The 21460-nt window shown below is 40.1% G+C and overlaps 2 long non-coding RNA genes across 2 annotated transcripts in view; one reads left to right on the plus strand and one right to left on the minus strand.

The window, feature by feature from the left end:
* Positions 1–5010: 5010 nt before the first annotated feature.
* Positions 5011–20541, minus strand: LOC132407520 (uncharacterized). Its single transcript, XR_009516496.1, has 2 exons — positions 20366–20541; positions 5011–8164 (listed from the first exon to the last, which is right to left on the minus strand). It is a non-coding gene; the product is annotated as an uncharacterized LOC132407520 (long non-coding RNA).
* A 116-nt stretch (positions 20542–20657) lies between these two features.
* The window catches only part of LOC132407521 (uncharacterized), a 65486-nt gene continuing 64683 nt past the window's right edge, over positions 20658–21460 (plus strand). The window contains exon 1 of the long non-coding RNA XR_009516499.1: positions 20658–20877. This is a non-coding gene — a long non-coding RNA (uncharacterized LOC132407521). The remainder of the gene's footprint in view (positions 20878–21460) is intronic.

The following is a 21460-nucleotide window of genomic DNA, read 5'->3' on the forward strand; positions in this document are numbered from 1 at the left end:
CAGCCACAATGACGATGTAAATAAAACCAGACAAAGGATATGCAACCTCTGTTTCTCTTCCCACAGATGCAGTCTGCTTGATCTGTTGTGTTTCCCACAATTTCTGGTTTAATTAAACCCAGAGATACATAAGAGTCAAGAAAGGAAGGAATACAGATATCTGGATGGTAAGCACAAGAGATTCTCCAGATGCTGGAAATCTGTAGTAAAACATGCAAAATGCTGGAGGAACTTCAGGGTTTCTTAAATCAATATGTAGATGGTCCAATGAGACAAGCATCTGTCTGGACCTGGTATTGGGTAATGAGCCTGGCCAGGTGATTGACCCTTCAGTGGGTGAGCAGTTAAGGAACAGTAGGAACAGTGACCACAACTCCTTAACTTTCAGGATATCTATTGATAAGGATAGGTATGGTCCTTGCGGGACAGTTTTAGATTGGAGTAGGGCAAATTACAAGGGCATTAGGCAGGAACTAAAAAGAGCTCATTGTGAACATAATTTTTCTGGCAAGTCCACATCAGACACGTAGAAGGTGTTTAAAGATCAATTGCACAGAGTACAGGAAAAGTATGTTCCTGTTAGAAGGAAGGACATGGATGGAAGGATAAGAGAACCTTCAATGTCCAGAGAGGTGATGAATTTAGTCATGAAGAAAAATGAAAAGTATGTGAAGCTTTGGATATTAGAATCAAATGGAGCACTTGAAATGTATAAAGAAGCCAGAAAAGAACTAAAGAAGGGAATTAGGAAAGCCTGGAGAGGCCATGAAAAGTCCTTGCAAGTAGGATTAAGGTGAATCCCAAAGCATTCTATACATACATCAAGATCAAGAGAAGAGCTAGACAGAGGGTAGGACCACTCAAGGATAAAGGGGGAACATTTGCTTGGATATGGAGAATGTGAATGAGGTACTTAATGAGTACTTTTGCTTCAGTATTTACCAAGGAACAGGATATGGAGGACCAGGAGATCAGTGCTGAGTGTATAAATACATTAGGGCATTTAGAGGTCAAGGAGAAGGAAGTGTAGGGTCTCCTAATGAATATTAAGATGGATAAGTCCTTAGGGCCTGATGTGATTTACCGCATGTTATTGAAGAAATCAAGAGATGAGACTGTTGGGCCTTGATCCGCATCTGTGTCCTCTCTTGGCACAGGCGAGGTCCTGGAGGATGGGCATGTGGCTAAAGTTATACCTCTACTAAGAAGGGAGCAAGGGAATATCTTGGGAACTATCGAATGGTGAGTCTCGTGTCAGTTGTAGGGAAATTGCTGGACAAAATTCTTTGGGATAAAATATATGAGCATTTGGAAACCCATGGCCTAATAAGGGAGAGCCAGCATGGCTCTGTGCTGGGCATGTTGTGCCTTACCAACTTGATTAAGTTTTTTGACAAAGTAATGAGAGAGATTGATGAAGGTAGAGCAGTGAATGTTCTCTAAATGGATTTCAGTAAGGCGTTTGACAAAGTCCCTTATAGCAGGTAATCCAGAAGATCAAGATCCCTGGGATCCACGCAAATTAGCTGTTTGGATTCAGAATTGGTTTGAGCATAGAAGACAGAAAGTAGTAGTTGAAGGGACTTATTCTAGCTGGAGGTCTGTAATTAGTGGAGTTTAGCATGGACCTTTGCTGTTTGTGATGTACATAAATGACCTGGATGAAAATGTAGATGGGTGGGTTAGTAAGTTTGTGGATGATACCAAGATTGGTGGAATTGTGTAGAAGACCGACAAAGAATAGAGTATGATATATATCAGATGCAGATATGGGCACAGAAATGGCAGATGGTTTAACCCAGATAAATGTGAGGTGTTGCACCTTGGTAGGTCAATTGGAAGGAGACAGTATACTGTTAAGGTCAAGACCCTTAACAGTGTTGCTGAGCAGAGAGATCTTGGGATCCATATTCAGAGCTCTTTGAAAGTGCCTACACAGGTCAATAAGGTGGTTAAGAAAGATTATAGAATGCTTGCATCTATTATTGGAGGCATTGAGTTCAAAAGCCTAGAGGTTATGTGGCAACTTTATAAAACTCTGATTAGGCCACGTCTGGAGTATTGCATACAGTTCTGGTCGCCCCACTACCTGGAGGATATTGAGACTTTGGAGAGGGAGCAGAAGAGGTTTACCAGGATGCTGCCTGGTTTAGATGGCATGTGCTATCATGGGAGGCTGGACAAACTTGGGTTGTTTTCTTTGGAGCAGCTGAGGCTAAGGAGAGATCTGATAAAGGTTTGTAAGATTGTGAGAGAAATAGACAGATTATTTAGGGAGTATCTTTTTCCCAGGGTAGAAATATCTCATTCCAGAGGGTATGCATTGAAGGTGAGGGGGGGGGGGGGGTAGGTTCAAAGGAGTTATGAGGAGTAAGTTTTTTACTCAATGTGGTGAATGCCTAGAATGTGCTCCCTGGTATGGTGGTAGAGACAAATACATTGGAGGTTTTTAAATGGGCACATGAATATGAGGAAGATGGAGGGATGTGGACATGGTGTAGGCAGGAGGGATTAGTTTTTGTGGCATTTTTGATTTATGTCTTAGCAGATTCACCAAAATATTGTGGGCTGAATGGCCTATTCTTGTGATGTACCTTTTAAAAAAAATTCAACAGATCTGACAGCATCTATGGAAAGGAATAAAAAGTTGATGTTTCAGGCCAAGACCCTTCATCAAGACTCTATAATAGTTATGGGCTGAGGAGGTTTCAGAGGTAGAAGAGGTGAGGTCATGGAGGGATTCAAACAAAAAGTGAAAAAGTAAATTGAGATTTTGCTTTAAAAGGAACCAGTGAGGGATAAAAAGCACAAAGGGAAAATGGGGCTTGTTGAGGAAGTGGGCAGCTAGTTTTGGATAATCTCAGTCTGTTGCAGCTTCAGACATGCAACCAGGTTTGTGGCAGGGATAAAAGACAGTAGTTTCTTGTCTTTTCGTTATGCGGTTAGAGAATATTAAGAATTCTGTTTTTCCATAAGTGGATGCAGGCCAAAAAATTGACATTGGAGTTAGTGGAAGAATGGGCAGAAGTGGCAGAACTGGGTGGATGGAATCTGTATTTTTGGTGATTTTGAGAAAGAACTACATGTGAATGGATAATACTGAGGCTGGGGGTGGGGGGGGGGGAGGGAACCAAGGATTAATCCACTGGTCAATACCAGAGGTAATGGAATGGTAATTGGAATAGAAGCCATTGCAATGGCTCTGATTGGATAGCTATAAATACAATAGATAAAAAGTAGTCAACCATTACAAAAGCTTTAGACAAGGTCAATCCCAGCATGAAATTCCAAGGAAGGTGGTCATGTATTTAGGAGGTGAACTGTATGTTCAATTAACTTAGAGAAGAAAGGGTGGTTAGAACTAAAGTAGCAGTTTGTTTTTATGGATTGATTTATTTAGAACATTGCTGATTGCAGATTTGGAGGAGAATGGGATACTATCTAAGGGTAGAGAACCATTAACAGTATCAGCTACACAAAACATAAAAAATGTTTGATGGACTCAGCAAATCAGGCAGCACCTATGGAGGAAAATAAATAATCAATGTTTCAGGCTGAGACCCCTCATTGGGACTCGAAAGAAAGCGGGCAGAAGCCAGAATAAAAACATGGGGAGGGTAAGCGGTACAGGCTGGCAGTTGGCAGCTGAGACTGGGTGAGAGGGAAGGTGGGTGGGTGGGGAAGGGGAATGAAGTAAGAAACTGAGGGGTGATAGGTGGAAACAGTAAAAGGCTGAAGAAGAAGGACTCTAATAGGAGAGCACAGTGGAACATGCAAGAAAAGGTAAAGAGGAGGGGAACCAGATGGAGAAGATGGGCAAGTGAGGAGAAGGGGTGAGAGGGTAACCAGAATGGGATAGAAAAAAAGAGGAGGGAGGATATAGAAATGACCAGAAGTTAGAGATATCAATGTTTATGACAACAGATTGGAGACTACCCAGATGGAATATGAGGTCTTGCTCCTTCAAACCAAGTTTGGCCTCATCATGGCAGTAGAGGAGACCACAGACAGATGTGCCAGAATAGGAATGGGAAGTCAAACTGAAATGAGTAGCCACCGGGAGATCTTAACTTTAGCGGCACACACAGCAAAGGTGCTTGACAAAGCAGTTCCTCCAATCAGTGTCAGACATCTACTCACTTTCACATTGGAGATTATGAGGCTCTGCTCTGCAAGAACTGAAAACATGCTTCTGTGACTAAATGTCAGAAATACTTTGGCTGTAAGGCACTTGGCACTCCTAAAGTTGACAAAGATACTCTAGAAATGCAACTCTTTTAATACAATCATGTTGCGCATTCTTATCCTTTGGGTCCTGAATTGCTAAATTTATGCATGTTTAGGAGGTGGCTTGCCTTATGCCAATTAATTAGCAAAAAAAATCCCGAAGCCCTTCATACTGTGTCACATCAGGTTGCGACTGTTTGCTCCCAGTTCAAACAATGTCCCCTGTTGTGTGAGAGCATCAGATGGTGTCGTCAAAATGCTTATTTCTTCTGTGAACTATTGCTTAATATAATTAAAATGCATCAAACATTACACAATACTGCAGGATAATGATCTATGCAGTTGCATTTGAAGTGTCAATTTAATATTTATGTAGGCTGAAATCTAAAAACTAGCTTCAGTGATCTAGTGGGAGAGTTTAAAATTAGGTTAAAGTTACTCTAGAAGCCCATTTCATCCTCTTGAGAAAGAAAGATGCTTATGCATCACATCTCTCAGACATCCATGATAAACTGTAGTCACAAGCACCAAGTAAGTAAAATTTGGCGGCAATTTCATACAGAGGAAAATCCCATAAATAGGAAGTATCCCTCACTTTGTCTTAAAAAGTGTCACTAATTGCACTGAACAACAAAGATTTTGCTTCCTGAATACTTTTAGGTGTATCTTGTGGATTTTGAGCTGCTGATCATGAAATCACCATGAAATTTCCCTATCACATTGTTTTTATAAATCACCTGTATTTGTTATTTTAATTCATAATTCAAGTTAGAATAACTGATGGCAAGATTAAGAAAAGTTTATTTGTTGGTCCACAAAATCAAACACATCATCAACGACAGGTAATTCAAAAAACTTCTAGTGGGACTGGACAGAATCACATGGAAGGTATTCAAGGATGTGAAAATTTTTCTGGCAACTATGGAGCTCCAAACTACATGCATCTGGTTGACAACATGCTTCACACATACAAAACTATGAATGCAACAAGTCACTAAAGATTCATTTACTGCATTCTCATTTCAGACTTCTTCCCTGCAAATCTTGGCACAGTCGGTAACAAGCATGGTGAAATGTTTCACCAGGACACTGCAGTTGTGGAGAAACCATATCAGGGCAACTGGAATCCATCAATGCTAGCTAATTATTGTTGGACCCTTAAGCAAGAAGTCTCAGATACTGAGCACAAATGAAAACAGAACCTTTTTAGCTTAGTTGAACCATTGCAAACCATCAATATTGTTATGCAATTAAACACATTACATTCAATAAAAGTTCTCTTCTTGTTTCTCCAAATTCCTACATGATAATAATAGTCTGAAATTATATTTGTACACAGCTTCAAGCAGTCTATCATAAATTAAAAAAATCTGAGGAAGCAACACTTCTGAAAAAAATTGTTGTCCAGTGTAACTAATGCTCACTGGCAGGAAATCTCTTGCTTTAATGAAACATCTGAAGAGCAGTATACTCAACCACTGCAATCAAAGTGTTGGTCTGAATAATGAGCTCACACCCTGCCCTTTGACACAGTTAAAAATTACTACCAAATGAGCCAAAAAGACAGGCGGAATTCTCTCCTTGGTGTCAGCCAACTTGTGTCACTCTTCAGGTTCCTGAACACAAATTCATTTGAAAGTAAATTTCTCAATGGTCATTTGAGAATTTGAATTCAGTTTAAACCAGAATCAAAATTAACAAATCAGAACATTGAAGCTGTCAGATTACTGTTAAAACGCAACAGATTCATCAATTTGCTTCAAGGTAGTAAATTGGCTCTCTACCCTGAAACAAACCAAAACATGATTGGAATCCCAACCCACTATGAGTGTCTAATAACTGTTCTCAGAGGTTATCCAGCAGAACCATCAGTTATATTAACCTTTTGTTCCACCACCAGCTTCTCAGGGCAACTATGATAGAGCAATAAACATCTTCCAAACTCACATTCTCACAAAAAAAAACACAAATAATAGGTACTATCACTGGGTGTCCAAACATCAGCAATTTGTAAAAGAAGCATCAGGAATGTTCAGACTGATATATTTTTCTTTACCTGTCTCTGGTACAATTAAATCAATTAGAGACTGAGTTTGAGGGGTCTTCCAATTTAGATAAGTTAAAAGGTGAGTTAAAAGGTTAAAAGGACTGAAATGCCTGTTTCTGTGCTGTATGGCTCTATAGCAAATCCCTGAGAAGGCAAGGGATTGCCTATTGATTTTAGACTCAATGAGCAGCCCACAAATCCTTTGCTAAGTACCATATGAGGCATTCCTTTCTGCCAACTAAGGCACTAGAGAAACTAGCAAGCTGCACGTGAAATATTTATTTTCCCATCCAGTGATCCAATTGGCTGAAAGCAGAGCCTGAATCTTCAGATACAGTCTGGGCTCTCTTCTGATGTTCAGACTTTTGGGTTTGGTGGGACTTCATATGATTCTCATTGTGCAATCACATTCCTGAGAGTTGTTAGTCAGAACCTTGACTGGGGCTTGGAGACTGTTATATCTGCATTATCTTGCCTGTGTCTCTGGCTGTTTGATCAGACTGCAAAGTGCTTTCTTTGGTCTCTCGATCTCTCCTTTTGTTGTGGTTTCAGAATTTTGAGCCAAGAGCAATCCTGCATCTAAATTACAACAAGCTGACAGTCTTTAAGTTGCCTAAAAGATTGTTGTAAATTGGAAAATGCTTGTATAGCAGATTCAGCTGCATTAAACAACTGATGTTTATTTTTTTTCTTTGTTTCTTGATTTTTAGTGCATAGAATCCTTCAACAATGAAGGAGACCATTTGGACTCTTGTGCTCATGGTGCTTTTTCAAGTAATCTCAAGGTACTCTTTCAACATACCTCTGCAATTATTCTCCTGTTATCTATTTATTTAATTCCCCATTGAAAGTTATTATTGAATCTGCTTCCACCACCAATGAATTCCAGATCATAATGACTTGCTCTGTGAAAAAAATATTGTCAACTCCCCTCTGGTTCTTGAGGCAATATCTTAAAACCTGTGTCCTTTAATTATTGACCCTGTCAGTGGAAACATGATTTTCAAAAAATTTATTTCATCTTCTCCTGATCTTCTCTAGCATCATCCAGTTCCTTAGTTAACCAACCCCCCCCCCCACTGTATCCAGCATCCATCACATATTCCATGCTTTTTTTGTTGGTTCGGTAACATATTTTACAGTGGTATTCATAAAGCTACTAAAAGAATTTCAGGATCTATATTGTATACATTTCTCTGACATTAAATGTACCTATTGAAGCTTCCTATTAGATATAATGCCACGAGTATTGCCGACATTCCCTATCACCAAGTACTACTTAATCACAAGTAGTTCCTGTATCAGAATGGATAACTTCACTCACCTCAACATTGAATACAATGCACTCACTTTCAAAACTTCGATAATTCATATTCTCAGTATGGTTTATTTACTTGTTTATTTATTATTTTTATTTTTTCTCAGTTCAATCTGGTAAAACCTAAGGTACAGGCATAGCCAAGCGCACTCATTTCTCAATTACTATGAACTTACAGATTGTGGTTTAGTATTGTGACTTTCTGATAAATATTTACATAAATATTTAGCACAGTTAGATAGAGCAATGAGCAAAGGATAACATAAATATTGCTCAGTGGGCCTAATTGTTTAATGCAGTTATGTAGTGGTGTTGGGATGATACCAGTTGTAGATATTACTATTGAGATAATGTATACCCTGTTCATGTTCTATAGTCTTTCAATTTCCTCTTTTAATTCAGCATATTTCTGATATTTTTCACATTTATTTGTCTGAAATTGGTATTTTCATTGAATTATAATTTTTTTGCATTTACAATGATTGACTTCATTTGCACATTGGTTGCTTGTCAGTCTTTTGTGCGCAGTTCTTCATTGATTCCATTTTACTTCTTTGTTCTGCTGTGAATGCCTGCAAGAAAATGAATCTCAGTGTAGTTAGTATATGGTGGCATATATGTACTTTGATAATAAATTTATTTGGAAATTTGAACTTCCTGACGGTCAGTGGAAAATATTTTTCAAGCAGAGAGCGCATGATGGCCATTTCACATTTCATGTAGTGATCTAGAGTAGAAACTTGAATGAATTTCTCATTTCTGGTCCAGGTGCACTGAAACCAGGTTTAGTGACCCTATCTCTGCCTTAGCTGAGGCACTACTGGGATTACCATTTTGTCTCAAGAAAGCTGTATTTGAAAGAATAGCTTGAAAAACGTAACAGACCCACATACACAAACCCCCCAAAAATTATTTGGTAAGAACTTTATCAAGTTTCAACTAGGATGAGTAGCATTCTAATCTCACACATCCAGGACTGGCAGAACTCATCCTAGTGCAGAGTTTAAAAATCCTATTCCTGGAGGGATATCTAAATTTGTAGATTAAAGAAAAGCAGGGCATGTAGCTTTGGTATTTTATCCTATGCTCATTGCTTCAACTAGCTATGCTAAAACCAGATTATTTGGCCACTATAGCATTGCTGTTTGCAGAATCTTCCTGGGCTTTGTATTGTATGTGCATGTTGTCATCAGCTAACCGGGGAATGGGTTAACAGGTTCTTTTCAACTCCTGTCATCTATCAAGGGACTGCTTTCTCATTTCGTTTCGTTCCCCCCCCCCCCCCCCCGTAGCATAGCAGCAGCCTCTTCATGGAGTGCATCTGGGCAGATCCAGGCAAGCAGCTGAGTCTTGCGAATGGGTCCTTGCCTAAGTCAGTAGCAGATGGATGGGGGTTTTGTGCATTCAACTCATTTAGTTAATGTCTAATCTATCAGCTAGAGGGGAGATTGCTCAGTCCCTCTGTGTGTGTCTGTGCGTGTTGCTCTGAATACAGGCCATGCACCAAAACGTGGTGTGTTATAGGAGGAAAAGACACAAGCAGACAGAATACATAGCTGTTGATTTTTCTGTTAATTCAAGACTGAGGCTTTTACACCTCAATGTTTAACAGCATTCTTTTCTATAACAGCATGACGGTAATTTAGAAGTACAATTTGAAGAAAGAAGTTTTATTTAACCACAGGATGTGGGATGTGGACATATCTGTCAAAGTCTGCATTCATTGCCCATTTGTTACTGCTCGTGAACGGAGCAGACAGTTAAAAGTCACCACATTGGTGGGTCTGGCCTCGCTCTTAGGCCAGACTGGATAAGGACAGCAGATTTCTTTCCCTGAGGGACATTAGTGAACCAGATGGGTTTACACAACAATCCGGTGGTTTCATGGTTACCATTATTGAGGCTAGCTTTTTTGTTTAGACTTCAGATTTATTTAATTATTTGAATTTAAACTCCCAGCTGCCATGAAGGGGTTTGAACTCACGTCCAGAGGTTTGACTGCTAGTCTAATGGCTAGCTCACTGCAGCTCTCTATCCACTTGCATTTATGTGGCGCCATTCTCAACCTAAGAATATCCCAAAACTTTAAAGCCAACGAAATACCTTCTAAAGTACAGTTACTACTTCTATCAATTGTAGGAAATATTTGCACAGCAAGATCCCAACAAAACATACCAAATTATCTGATTTAGCGATTAAAAAAATTAATTAGCCAGAAAAGCAGAAAGAATTTCTCTGCTCTTACCAGCATTCTATAGAAACCTTTATAAGAACTATGACAAAGGACAGGACTTCAGTCTGAAAGATTGCCTCTGACAATGCAGCACTCCCTTAGTATAGCTCTCTGGATTTTGTGCCAAGTCACCAGCGTGGGACTTGTGCTCACAGACATCTGCTTCAAGGAGAAGAGCACGAATAGCCAAGCAACTTCCAGTGTATAACTTTAAGAGGAAGGTTAAAGGGGTTACAAACACAAGTTTTTAAAAATGACTGTGTAAAGTGTATGTGATTTCAGGTATTGTATGTAGGCAAAAACAGAAAGAAGTTTACTGCCAAACAGGCAGAAATCACTGGTTTAGTATTAAATCCAGTTTTAGGTGCTCTGAATAGAGATAAAAATGACAGCATTTATATGGTACCTTCCAGGATATCCCAAAGTGCTTGTAGGCAATAAATACTTTTTGCAGTAGAATCATTAAAGAGCCCTGCATCCAGAATCTTCTGATACAGAAAGCAAAGTCTGTTACTGACTATGTCATGGTTGACAATATAATAGGAAGAATGTCAAAACCATAAAGAAAGTGGAAAAGAATAAAGAAAAAGATGTGAGGTTTTAATTACGAGCAGAAATTGCAGCTCTTTTCATTAGTGCAGAGAGAGTTGAGAAAAGATTTGGCAGATGCTCAAATTCGTGAGAAGTTTAGATAAGGTAAGTAAGAGCTATCTAATTTAGTCCCACACCCCAGCTTCTTCCTATTAATCCTACAAATTAGTCCTCTTCAAATACATGTCTAACTGCTTTATATGTTCCTATGGGTTCTGATTTGACAATTCTTTCAGATTGTGCATATCATATCAACTCTTTGTAATAATAAAAATTGTTTTGCTTATAATGGTTTTGTCAATTATTTTATCATTTTTCTTGGATGATTACCAATGAGGAGACCAATGGTTTATAATCTGATAACTCTAGCAAAATATTTTCCCAATTTTGAATACTCTGATTAGATTTCCCTTCAACCTTCTCTGCTCTAAGGAGAGCAACCACAACTTCTCCATATTCTTGCTATCATCCAAGTAAACCTCTTCCATTCCATTCCAAGTTAACATTTCTTCTAAAGTATGCTATACAGAATGGAACATTATGTTCTTAGAACTTCCAATACTCATATAACTAACAGTTTAAAACAGCCTTTCTCAACCCTTTTACCCTGGAGGATCCCTTGAAATAATTTTCATGTCTCAGGGAACCCCTGCATAAAAAATATTTTATCTACAGCTCATGGTACGTTAGCATGATCAGTAAGTTGTAGATATAATAATCCAAAAATAATTGTCCATTATTGTCTTTTGAATAGAGAATGAATTTTTAGGCAACCTTTCTTGAAATAAAAAAAAGAGTTAAGCTTAACTTACTTTTCTTAAAATTAATCTTTCTTTCCCTTTCATAAATTTTAAAAACTCAAACATTATAAATTTCTCAATTCAAGGTCGAACTTGAGGTAAGCACACACAGACTTCACCTTCAACTGAAATGTAATGATTTCTATCCTTGCTGTTGATGCTTGTTAAACATGTAAGAAGTTGGAAACTGGAGCACAACGTTCATTGTTTTCCTATGAATGGCAGGATACTCTTCTTTCACAGAAATCCAGAACTTGTCCTGCAGGTCAGTAATTCTCATCTTGAGTGCATGATCAGACTGCAGCTCATAAAGTTCTTCCTCTTCTCTCAAAGTCAAGTTTTTACTCTCAGCAGAAGATTCAAAGAAAGGGTCCCTCGCCCAAGTCATACACTTGTGTTGAAAGGGAGGATGAATAAGACTTGAGACTTTCTGATATCCTTCCTCACTTTCAAGCCCAAACAGCAGTGGAAACATTTCAAGATCTCCTTTTACAACATGATTTTTCCAAAGATTCAGGTTCATTTTAAATCCAAGAATCTTGTCACTTTTAGTCAAAACATTTTCTCCAGAGCCTTGCAGGGGCTTGTTCAATTGGTTCATATGATGAAAAATGTCTGTTAAGTAGGCTAGTTTCTGCAGCCATTCTTCATCTTCAAAGCACTTAGCAAAATCTGGTCTACTATTTTCTTGAAAGTACTCCTGCAATTCACCTTTCAGCTCGAACTCCCTGTTGAGAACTCCTCCTCTGCTAAGCCACCAGATTTCTGACTGCAGCAGGAGATTGGTGTGCTCTTTGTCCAGGTTTTCACAAAGTTTTTAAACATTCTCCAGTGATCTGGTCTTAAAGCTACTAAATAACTTGCTTCCTGATTTTTTTTTATTGACTGTGACTTTATTTTCAAAAGCTTAATTCTGTTTGTTTTGAGATTCCAATAGTCATTTAAAATAATCAGCACTTTTACATGTCATATGGCTATGATTTGTAGTTGTGTTTTTTTCAATTTTGCTGGAGCCATTGCTTCATTTGTAAATTGTTTGCCACAGACTAGGCACAGTGGAATAAGACAACTTGGATCACCAGTCCATGTAAAACCCATTGATAAGTAGCTTTCATTGTAAAGACAGACTTCTTTGTGTGTCCGTTGTTGCACTAGTGCAGTGAAATGATTCAGAAGATTGTAATTCTTCATCATTGACTTTGTTAGAATTGTCTGTAGGCCTGGGCCTAGAATGCTCCTCTTCCATCTTGCACCTCCTCTTCAAAATCACCACACTGGACAGTCTTTCGAATAAAGATTTCCCTCCAATTTTCTACCACACTGGTAGTTTGTTTGCTCCCATAAGTCAGTCAGTGGCATATAAGGGGAAGTTGGGGGGAGGTAATACAGGAGGGAGAGGCTGACATAACAGCCCAAGTTGGACAAGTACATTCAATCCTCGGAAAATACACTTCACACTCCTCATCAGCCTAGTGTCCTCCCCTCCGTGCAAATACAGCCCTCACCAATTATCAATGGCCTCCCCTTCCTAGCGTCAAAAACTGAGAGTACACTCAACTAAATAAACACAGTCCCACTGCACACTGCCATACTGGGCTGAGAGACATCTAACAGGATTGCTCTTGGGGCTGCCCGGTCACTGCCCACCACTGCAAGTGCTGGCATTGTGCATTATGCTATGCTCAAAAAAGTGATTTTTTTAAAAAATCACTATCTCTCACAGAACCCCAGTTGAGAAACCCTGGTTTAAAGCTTTCAACGTCACTAAAAAGTATATAGAACAATTTATTTTAATAGTACTATGATATTCTTCAGGCATTGCTTGAATCTTTGTTCCAGTAATCAGAGTGATCCTGGTATGGTGCTATACCAGGGTCTAAATTGGTCCTCTCTACATTAAGGTAAGTCAATAATAAGCCTGAGCTTCAGTAACAAAAAAATACATAATGTCTCTTGTAAGACACCTGTTTCTAGAAATGAAAAGGAGTTATAAATAATTCCTACTGCCTTTGTGAACCAGATATTTATACTCTGTTTTTTCTTAGCCAAGGAGGTCAATCTGGATCTTCATAATTCCGAGTTTAGGGCCCAACTAGAATATTGTGTATGGAACAAGTGCCATACCTGCCCTTACACCTCCTCCCTCACTACCATTCAGGGCCCCACACAATCCTTCCAGGTGAGGCGACATTTAACCTGCGAGTCTGTTTGGGTCATCTGTTGGTTCTACTATATCCGGTGCTCCCAATGTGGCATCCTGTATATCGGCGAGACCCATCATAGATTGGGAGATCACTTCGCCAGGCACACACACTCCATCCGCTGGAAAAAGCAGGATCTCCTGGTGGCCACCCACTTCAATTCTACATCCCATTCCCATTCTGACATGTCAGTCCATGGCCTCCTCTACTGCTGTGATGAGGCCACACTCAAGTTGGAGGAGCAACATCTTATATTTCATCTGGGTAGCCTCCAACCTGATGGCATGAACATCAATTTCTCAAACTTCCAGTAATATTGCCCCCCCTTCACCATTCTTATTCCCATTTCCCTCTCTCAACTGATCTCCTTACCTGCCATCACCTCCCTCTGGTGCTCCTCCCCTTCCCTTTCTTCGATGGTCTTGTACTCTCTCCTATCAGATTCCCCCTTCTCCAACCCATTACCTTTTTCACCTATCAGCTTCCCAGTTCTTTACTTCACCACCTTCCCCTCTCCAGTTTTCAACTATCACCCACCACCTTGAACTTCTTCCTCCCCTCCCCTCACCTTTTTTGCATCACTTATTTCAGTCCTGCTGAAGGGTCCCGGCCCGAAACATTGACTGTTTACTCTTTTCCACAGACGCTGCCTGACCTGCTTGAGTTCCTCCAGCATTTTGTGCGTGGTGCTTTGGATTTCCAACATCTGCAAATTTTCTTGTCGATATTGTGTCCTTTGCTGGGCACCATACTTCATGGAGAATGCCAAGGTATTAGAGCGGGGAAGATGAGATTTATTGGCTTGATCAATTTAAGTATAAAAATGCTTTTAGAAGAGAGGTGGTTAAATATGAGTTATTAGAAATGTTAGAAATTATGGTAAATAGGGAGACACTATTTCCGCTGTCTGGAGCATCAGCAACGAGACAACACAGATATGAGATAATTGGCAGAAGAATTAGAGAGGAGATAAAGAGAAAATTTATGTATGTAGTAACGAGTAATGATCTGGAAGTGCACTCCCTAAAATGGTAGTGGAGGCAGATTCTGTTATAACTTTCAAGAGGGAATAAGATAAATATGTGGAAGCCTGTGGGGTAATGGGGAAAGAACAAAACGTTATGGGGTTAGTAAATAGATCTTTTGATAGAGCTGACATGGATGGTGGGCAAAAAGGTCTCCTACTCCTTAAGATTACTTCAGTTTATTTGCTTTGTCTTATTAGTTTTGTTGTAAAACTACTCCACAAATATTAGGTCCTGATGAAGGGTCTCGGCCCGAAATGTTGACTGTTTACTCTTTTCCACATACGCTGCCGGACCTACTGAGCTCCTCCAGCATTTTGTGTGTGTTGCTTTGGATTTCCAGCATCTGCAGACTTCCTCGTGTTTGAATATTGTGATTAATGCTCCTTCTCATCCTTGTGCAAGTTAAAGGAAGTAATGCTGAGTAAAATGCTCCAAACGTGGCCGGTGACAGTCAGAAGTCAGAGGTGAAATTGCATTTTTCGAGAAGGCTTTGGTTTCTATTCTGTCTTACCAAACAAGCTGAGAGAAGGTACAGCATTGTACAGGCATTAACACTGCCTTTATTTACATGGTTCTATCAAACATCCAGGGTGCTTTCAGCAAAGCTATGTCAAGTATATCCCCTATGCACAATCATACCATGTTTCACCTCGATTCACACAATGCAGGATTGTACCATTTAGATCTTATCTTGGTGCTGCCTGATCACTACAAAGCATTTGATTTTTTTGATACTCTTGCAATTTTGGATTTGGACATTGACAACTTCTCAATAACAAAGAGATCATTGAGCAAAGTTAATATTGATGGAGGATTAAAAAAATCAGAATTGGCCTCCTTGTTTGAATTGGTGCAGCCAATGCTAATTAAGAGAATACCTAAATTTCAGGGTCTCTCACCTCCAGCTGATACACACAGCTTTCTAAACCTGAACGCTAATAAGTTAAGTCATTTTTTAAAAACTGCTTCCCCGTTTTATGATTTGCTCATAGCAAAGATTGATCCTTGATTACTGGAAGCCTCAGGTACTACTCAAAAAGTATTGAAAATGTAGGACAGACAATAAAAATAAAATAGGTAAAGTTGAAAAGGGGTTCGAAACATTTTTTTTGTTATTTATTTTTTATTGAAGTTCATCATCAAGCAAACATTTCCATAAGATGTATTTCAGATACTATACATATATGTCATTAAGAAATTGTTTTCAAATATTCAAAATTGTTATAAACATTCTGGCTCCCTGTAGAAGATAACTAAGTTAAGAGCAGAGACTATTGTGTATTCTATATTTAGAGCTAATACGTGGGTCCTTAAAAATAAATGTTTTGAGGCTCTCTTCACAACAGAAGGTTCATGTTGAAACTAGAGGAAGACTATGAAATATTGGATGACATAATAATAAAGTACTAATGAGTTAATAATTTTGAAAGTGGATCCCTAGAATGAGATGAAATACACAGAAAGGAAGGCCAGGGCACAGGTTGGAGCTGCTGTAGGTGCAGATCTTGATGGTAATACCAAATAAAGAGGGCACTGAGGGTATGTTTGTGGTCTTCTGCTGCTGTAGCCCATCCACTTCAAGGTTTGACGTGTTGTGCGTTCAGAGATGCTCTTCTGCACACTGCTATTGTGACACGTAGTTACTTGAGTTACCCTTGCCTTTCTGTCAGCTTGAACCAGTCTGGCCATTCTCCCCTGACTCCTCTTATTAACAAAGCGTTTTCACCCACAGAACTGCTTCTCACTATTTTTTTTGTTTTTCACACCATCCTCTGTAAACTCTCTGGAGGCAGGTGTGCGTGAAACTCCCAGTTCAGCAGTTTCTGAGATACTAAAAGTATCTTGTCAGGCACCTACAATTATTTCACAGTCAAAGTCACTTAGATCACATTTCTTCCCCATTCTGATGTTTGACCTGAACAACAACTGAATCTCCTGACCATGTCTGCATGCTTTTATGCACAGAGTTGCTGCCACATGATAGACTGATTAGATATTTGTATTAACAAGCAGGTGTACAGGTGTACCTAATAAAGTGGCCATTGAATGTATATTTCAGGTTGATGAAAGAATCAAGGGAGGACATCATGGAGGAGGTGACCATCAGTTGTCAATACCCTTGTCTGCAAGAATGATGCCGGGGTTCACTAATGTCCTTGCATTGTTTAAAAAGTAAGGGGAACATTGAGTAATTAAGGATCAGTCACTAACTTCAGTGATGGGCAAGTTATTGAGTTCAGTTCTGCCATACTGAATAAATTTTCATTTAGAAAGACACAGATTAATCAGGAATCCAGTAGGTTAAGCAACATTTGTGTGGTTATTTCAAAGTTTTGGGTTAAGTTTTGGAACTGAGAGTGGGAGGAAAAATGGCCAGGATAAAGAAGAAAGGGAAGAAGATGAGACAAGGGCCAGAATGTGATAGGTTGACTGAAGAGAGTTGACGGGCAAAGGGCAGATGGTTCTGGGAGGATGGGTGGAGTTGGGACAGATAGGTATAGGTGGAAGCAAACATGATTAAAAAGTCAAATGGAACTCAGAGGCAGGAAGCAAAGGGTAAGCAAAAACAAGTGTTCTTTTGACCAGTGGGCTTCTATATCCAGTTCTTTGGCATTAATTTTATAGATTTAAATATAGGAACATGAAGAATAACATTACAGAAGAGACATTTTTTGTACATGCTTGACAGTAAGAAGAAAATCTTCCATCTGTGGGAAGATATAGATGGTATGGTCAGTTGGGCAATGAAATGGGAGGATACTGAGAGATGTAAAGCGGGGGGGGGGGGGGGCGGGTAAAGCTACCAAGACCAATTGATAAAGTGGCATTAAAAGGTTTTTGCTTTATTGCCAAATCACAGGAACAAGGCGGTTATCTAGAATGTTACACAGAGATTAAGTCTTGTGTGCAGATCTGGTTAGCAAATCACAAGGAAGATGTGAATGGCCAGGAGAACAAGTAAAGGAGATTCATGAGGATGCAGGTAGAACTGGAAAATTTTAGCTGTAAGTAAATATTGGTTGTACAGGTTGTTTTCTTTGAAACAAAGGTGACTGAAAGGAGACTGTAAAAAAGGTGCATAAAATTATGGGACCTGGAGTAAGTGGAAAAGGTGTCAAAAACAAGATTGATTATAAGTAATTGACCAAAGCCTTAAAGAAATATAAGGGAAAGTTTTCACTGCTGGGTTGGCACTCACTGCTCTAAAGGATAGTTGAGCAGGAAACCTTGTTATAAAGTGCTTGGGTGTGTACTTGGAGAAGTTGACCCGCACATTATAGACAAAGTGCTGGAAGGAGGGATGAGGTTGGGTAACACTTTCTCAAGTAGAATGGACACAAAGGGTTAAATAACTGTCATCTATCATGTTTGCAATCTTAAGAGAATTGACCAGCCCCAGCATTAACATGGCTGACAACATCCCATACTATCTCACCACATCATTCAACATTCACCTATCTCTAAAATAATCAATGCTTGGCTGATATCCAATTGTGGATGATCAGACCAGCTTCTGGAACGCCAGGCTGTGACCAGTGGGGCACTGCAAGGTTTGGTGCTGGGACCACAGCTGTTTACAATATACATTAATGATTTAGATGAAGGGAATTAAAAGTAACGTTAGCAAATTTGCTGATGACACAAAACTGGGTGGCAGTGTGAAATGTCAGGAAGATGTTATGAGAATGTAGGGTGACTTGGACAGGTTGGGTGAGTGGGCAAATGTATGGCAGATGCAGTTTAATGTGGTTAAATGTAAGGTTATCCACTTTGGTGGCAAGAACAGGAAGGCAGATTACTATCTAAATGGAGTCAAGTTAGGAAAAGGGGAAGTACAATGAGATCTAGGTGTTCTTGTACATCAGTCAATGAAAGCAAGCATGCAGGTACAGCAGGAAGTGAAGAAAGCTAATGGCATGCTGGCCTTTATAACAAGAGGAATTGAGTATAGGAGTAAAGAGGTCCTTCTGCAGCTGTACAGGGCCCTGGTGAGACCCCACCTGGAGTATTGTGTGCAGTTTTGGTCTCCAAATTGGAGGAAGGACATTCTTGCTATTGAGGGAGTGTAGCGTAGGTTCACAAGGTTAATTCCTGGAATGGCGGGACTGTCATATGTTGAAAGATTGGAGCAACTGGGCTTGTATACACTGCAATTTAGAAGGATGAGAAGGGATCTGATTGAGACATATAAGATTATTAAGGGATTGGACATGCTGGAGGCAGGAAGCATGTTCCTGCTGATGGGTGAGTCCAGAACTAGAGGCCACAGTTTAAGAATAAGGGGTAGGCCATTTAGAACTAAGATGCGGAAAAACCTTTTCACCTAGAGAGTGGTAGATATGTGGAATGCTCTGCCCCAGAAGGCAGTGGAGGCCAAGTCTCTGGATGCATTCAAGAGAGAGTTAGATAGAGCTCTTATAGATAGCAGGGTCAAGGGATATGGGGGGAGGGCAGGAACGGGGTACTGATTGTGTATGATCAACCATGATCACAATGAATGGCGGTGCTGGCTAGAAGGGCCGAATAGCCTACTCCTGCACCTATTGTCTATTGCCCCTTCCCTTCCAGTCCTGATGAAGGGTCTCGGCCCGAAATATCGACTGGTTTTTTTCCCTTCATAGATCCTGCTCGACTTGCTGTGCTCCCCCAGCATTTTGTGTGTGTTGCTCGAATTTTCCAGCATCTCAAAACGACTTGCATTTTTGACTTTGCAATCTTCTCCTGCTCTCCTTAAGACACGGGAGTAGACTTAGACCTCTGAGCCCATCAAGTCTTATTCACCATTCCATTGTAGCTGATGTATTATCCCTCTAAACACCATTCTCCTGCTTTTTCCCCATAACCTTTGTCACCCTGACTAATCAAAAACCTATCAACTTCTGCTTTAAATATACTCAATGACTTGGTCTCCACAGCCATCTATGGTAATGAATTCCAGATTCACCAACTTCTGGTTAAAGAAATTCCTCCTCATCTGTTCTAAATGTATGTCCCTTTATTGAGGCTGTGCCCTCTGGTCCTAGACTCACTCACTATGGGAAACATCTTCTCCACATCCACTTCATCTCAGCCTTTCAATATTTGATACTCCATTGAAACGCCTTGGCATGTTTCCTACATCTAAAATTCCAGATTAATGTAAGTTGTCTTGAAGCTGTGGGGATGGGAGCATGAGTGAAAATAGACCAAGAAGGCATTTAGCCTTTGGAACTTGTTCAAGAGTGATCTTTAATCTCCCTCCATAACCTTAAAAGCTCTGATTTTTTATTTAAACCTAACACTCTCAAACCTGAAGTACACAAAAATTAACATAGCATCAACTACAATTATGGAAGAGTGCTGCCAATGTGTACCTTCCCTTGTGCAGAAGGGTGTCTAACCTACCCTGTTAACATTCTGGCTCCATCTTTAGACTTTGGCAGCAGTCCTGAGCTTCCAGACCATGTGAAGATAGTACAAGTGTGTCTTCAGTGAAATCAAGTCACTGTTCATTAAAGATGGAATCTGATTTTGTTTTTGTGATTTTAGAAACTACCTATCCCAATAATAAATTGGAAGCAACACAATAAATGTCAAAATTCTTAAACAGCCCTTGGAGACTGTATTTTTCCGGATTTACCTAGTAATCAGTTGTAAAGCAAAAATGCTGGAAAAGTCTCAATTAGCCAGGCAGCGTCTGTGATGAGGGAAGCAGTAACATGGTTGATGATATTTAAAACTCATTTAAACATAAACCCTGTTTCTTTGACTGAGCTTGTAGCACGGTTATTTTTTTTTAACTGCAGACCCCCAGCATCCACAGTATTTGCTTTTGGTGCTTCAACCTTGTGCCATTTCGACACGGCAGTAATTTTATTAAATCATTTTTTTCTCTCTCCTCTCCTCTCCCCCTCCCCCCCCCCGGGGTAACCTTTCTAACCTTGGCATGGCAAGCACCTGCCGGTCGGCGCACTGGCATCGCTGCTGTCCGGCTCGGCTGGGGCGAAGCTGGCTGCCATCGCGCTGAAGGAGTTAAAGCGAGAAGCGCCGCCGCGCTGCCGCACTCCTCCGGCAGCCGCCAACAACCTCCTCCCCCGGGGAATAAAGGTCAGCGCGCGAATGATTAGTCAGAGCTGCGTTGCCCCGGTAACCGCGTCACGTGCCTGGACCGGGCACCCATCCAACACAACAAAGAGCATGATTAGTCATGAGAGATGGAATTGGAGGGCCCGGCAGCCGCTGTGTTTACTCTTTAGAAAAGAGAGAGAGCGAGAGAGAAGAATCGCTTTTTTTTCCCCCCGCAGCCAGGCCTTGAATGTGCGCTACCATTTCAATTCACGCTCTTCCATTTTTATTTTGTCAGGCTGGCATCGCACCGGCCCATATTAACCCCTTGAGGTCTGCGGAGTGAGGCACGTTGAAGGCAAGGGGTGTGCAGCATTGTGCTCGCAGGTCCTGACTTCATACCCTCTATTTATAGATGTAAAACTGCACTCGAGAGCTTGGGACGGTTGGGGCTCTCTGCTCATCCCTTGTACATTCCAGGGACTCTACAAAGTAGCTGGAAATTGATGGATAGTGTAGCCGCTTTTTGTGTGGGGATTGTTTGGATGCCTTTAAATCCCCTTTGAGGTCACAATTCTCCGGTGCTTTGATTAATTTTCTTGTGTTTTCCTTAATTTACGGTGGCCTTGTGTGTGAGAATTTTATTCCCTTACGTTGGTAAATTACCAATGGTTTAGTCAGTTTTGGGAGTAATTTGGGGATTTTTGTGATAGTTCAATGTGTTTCCATTGACCTCTAGTGAGTTTCCAATGGCTTAATGATTTCCCAGCTGCTTGGAGAGTTTCAATGTTTATAGTTTTTTTAAACAAGTTTGGCAAAGTTTTGATGCTTTGTTGACAATTTGTATTGGCTTTTAATTTTAAAAAATTAGTAAGTTTCTACTAAATAAATTCTGGTTAGTTTCAGTTTTTCCAATGGCAATGATAAATTTTGATATTTTGTTGATAATAGATACTTTATTGATCCTGAG

Source organism: Hypanus sabinus, chromosome 18 (assembly GCF_030144855.1).
Source record: "Hypanus sabinus isolate sHypSab1 chromosome 18, sHypSab1.hap1, whole genome shotgun sequence".
NCBI lineage: Eukaryota > Metazoa > Chordata > Chondrichthyes > Myliobatiformes > Dasyatidae > Hypanus > Hypanus sabinus.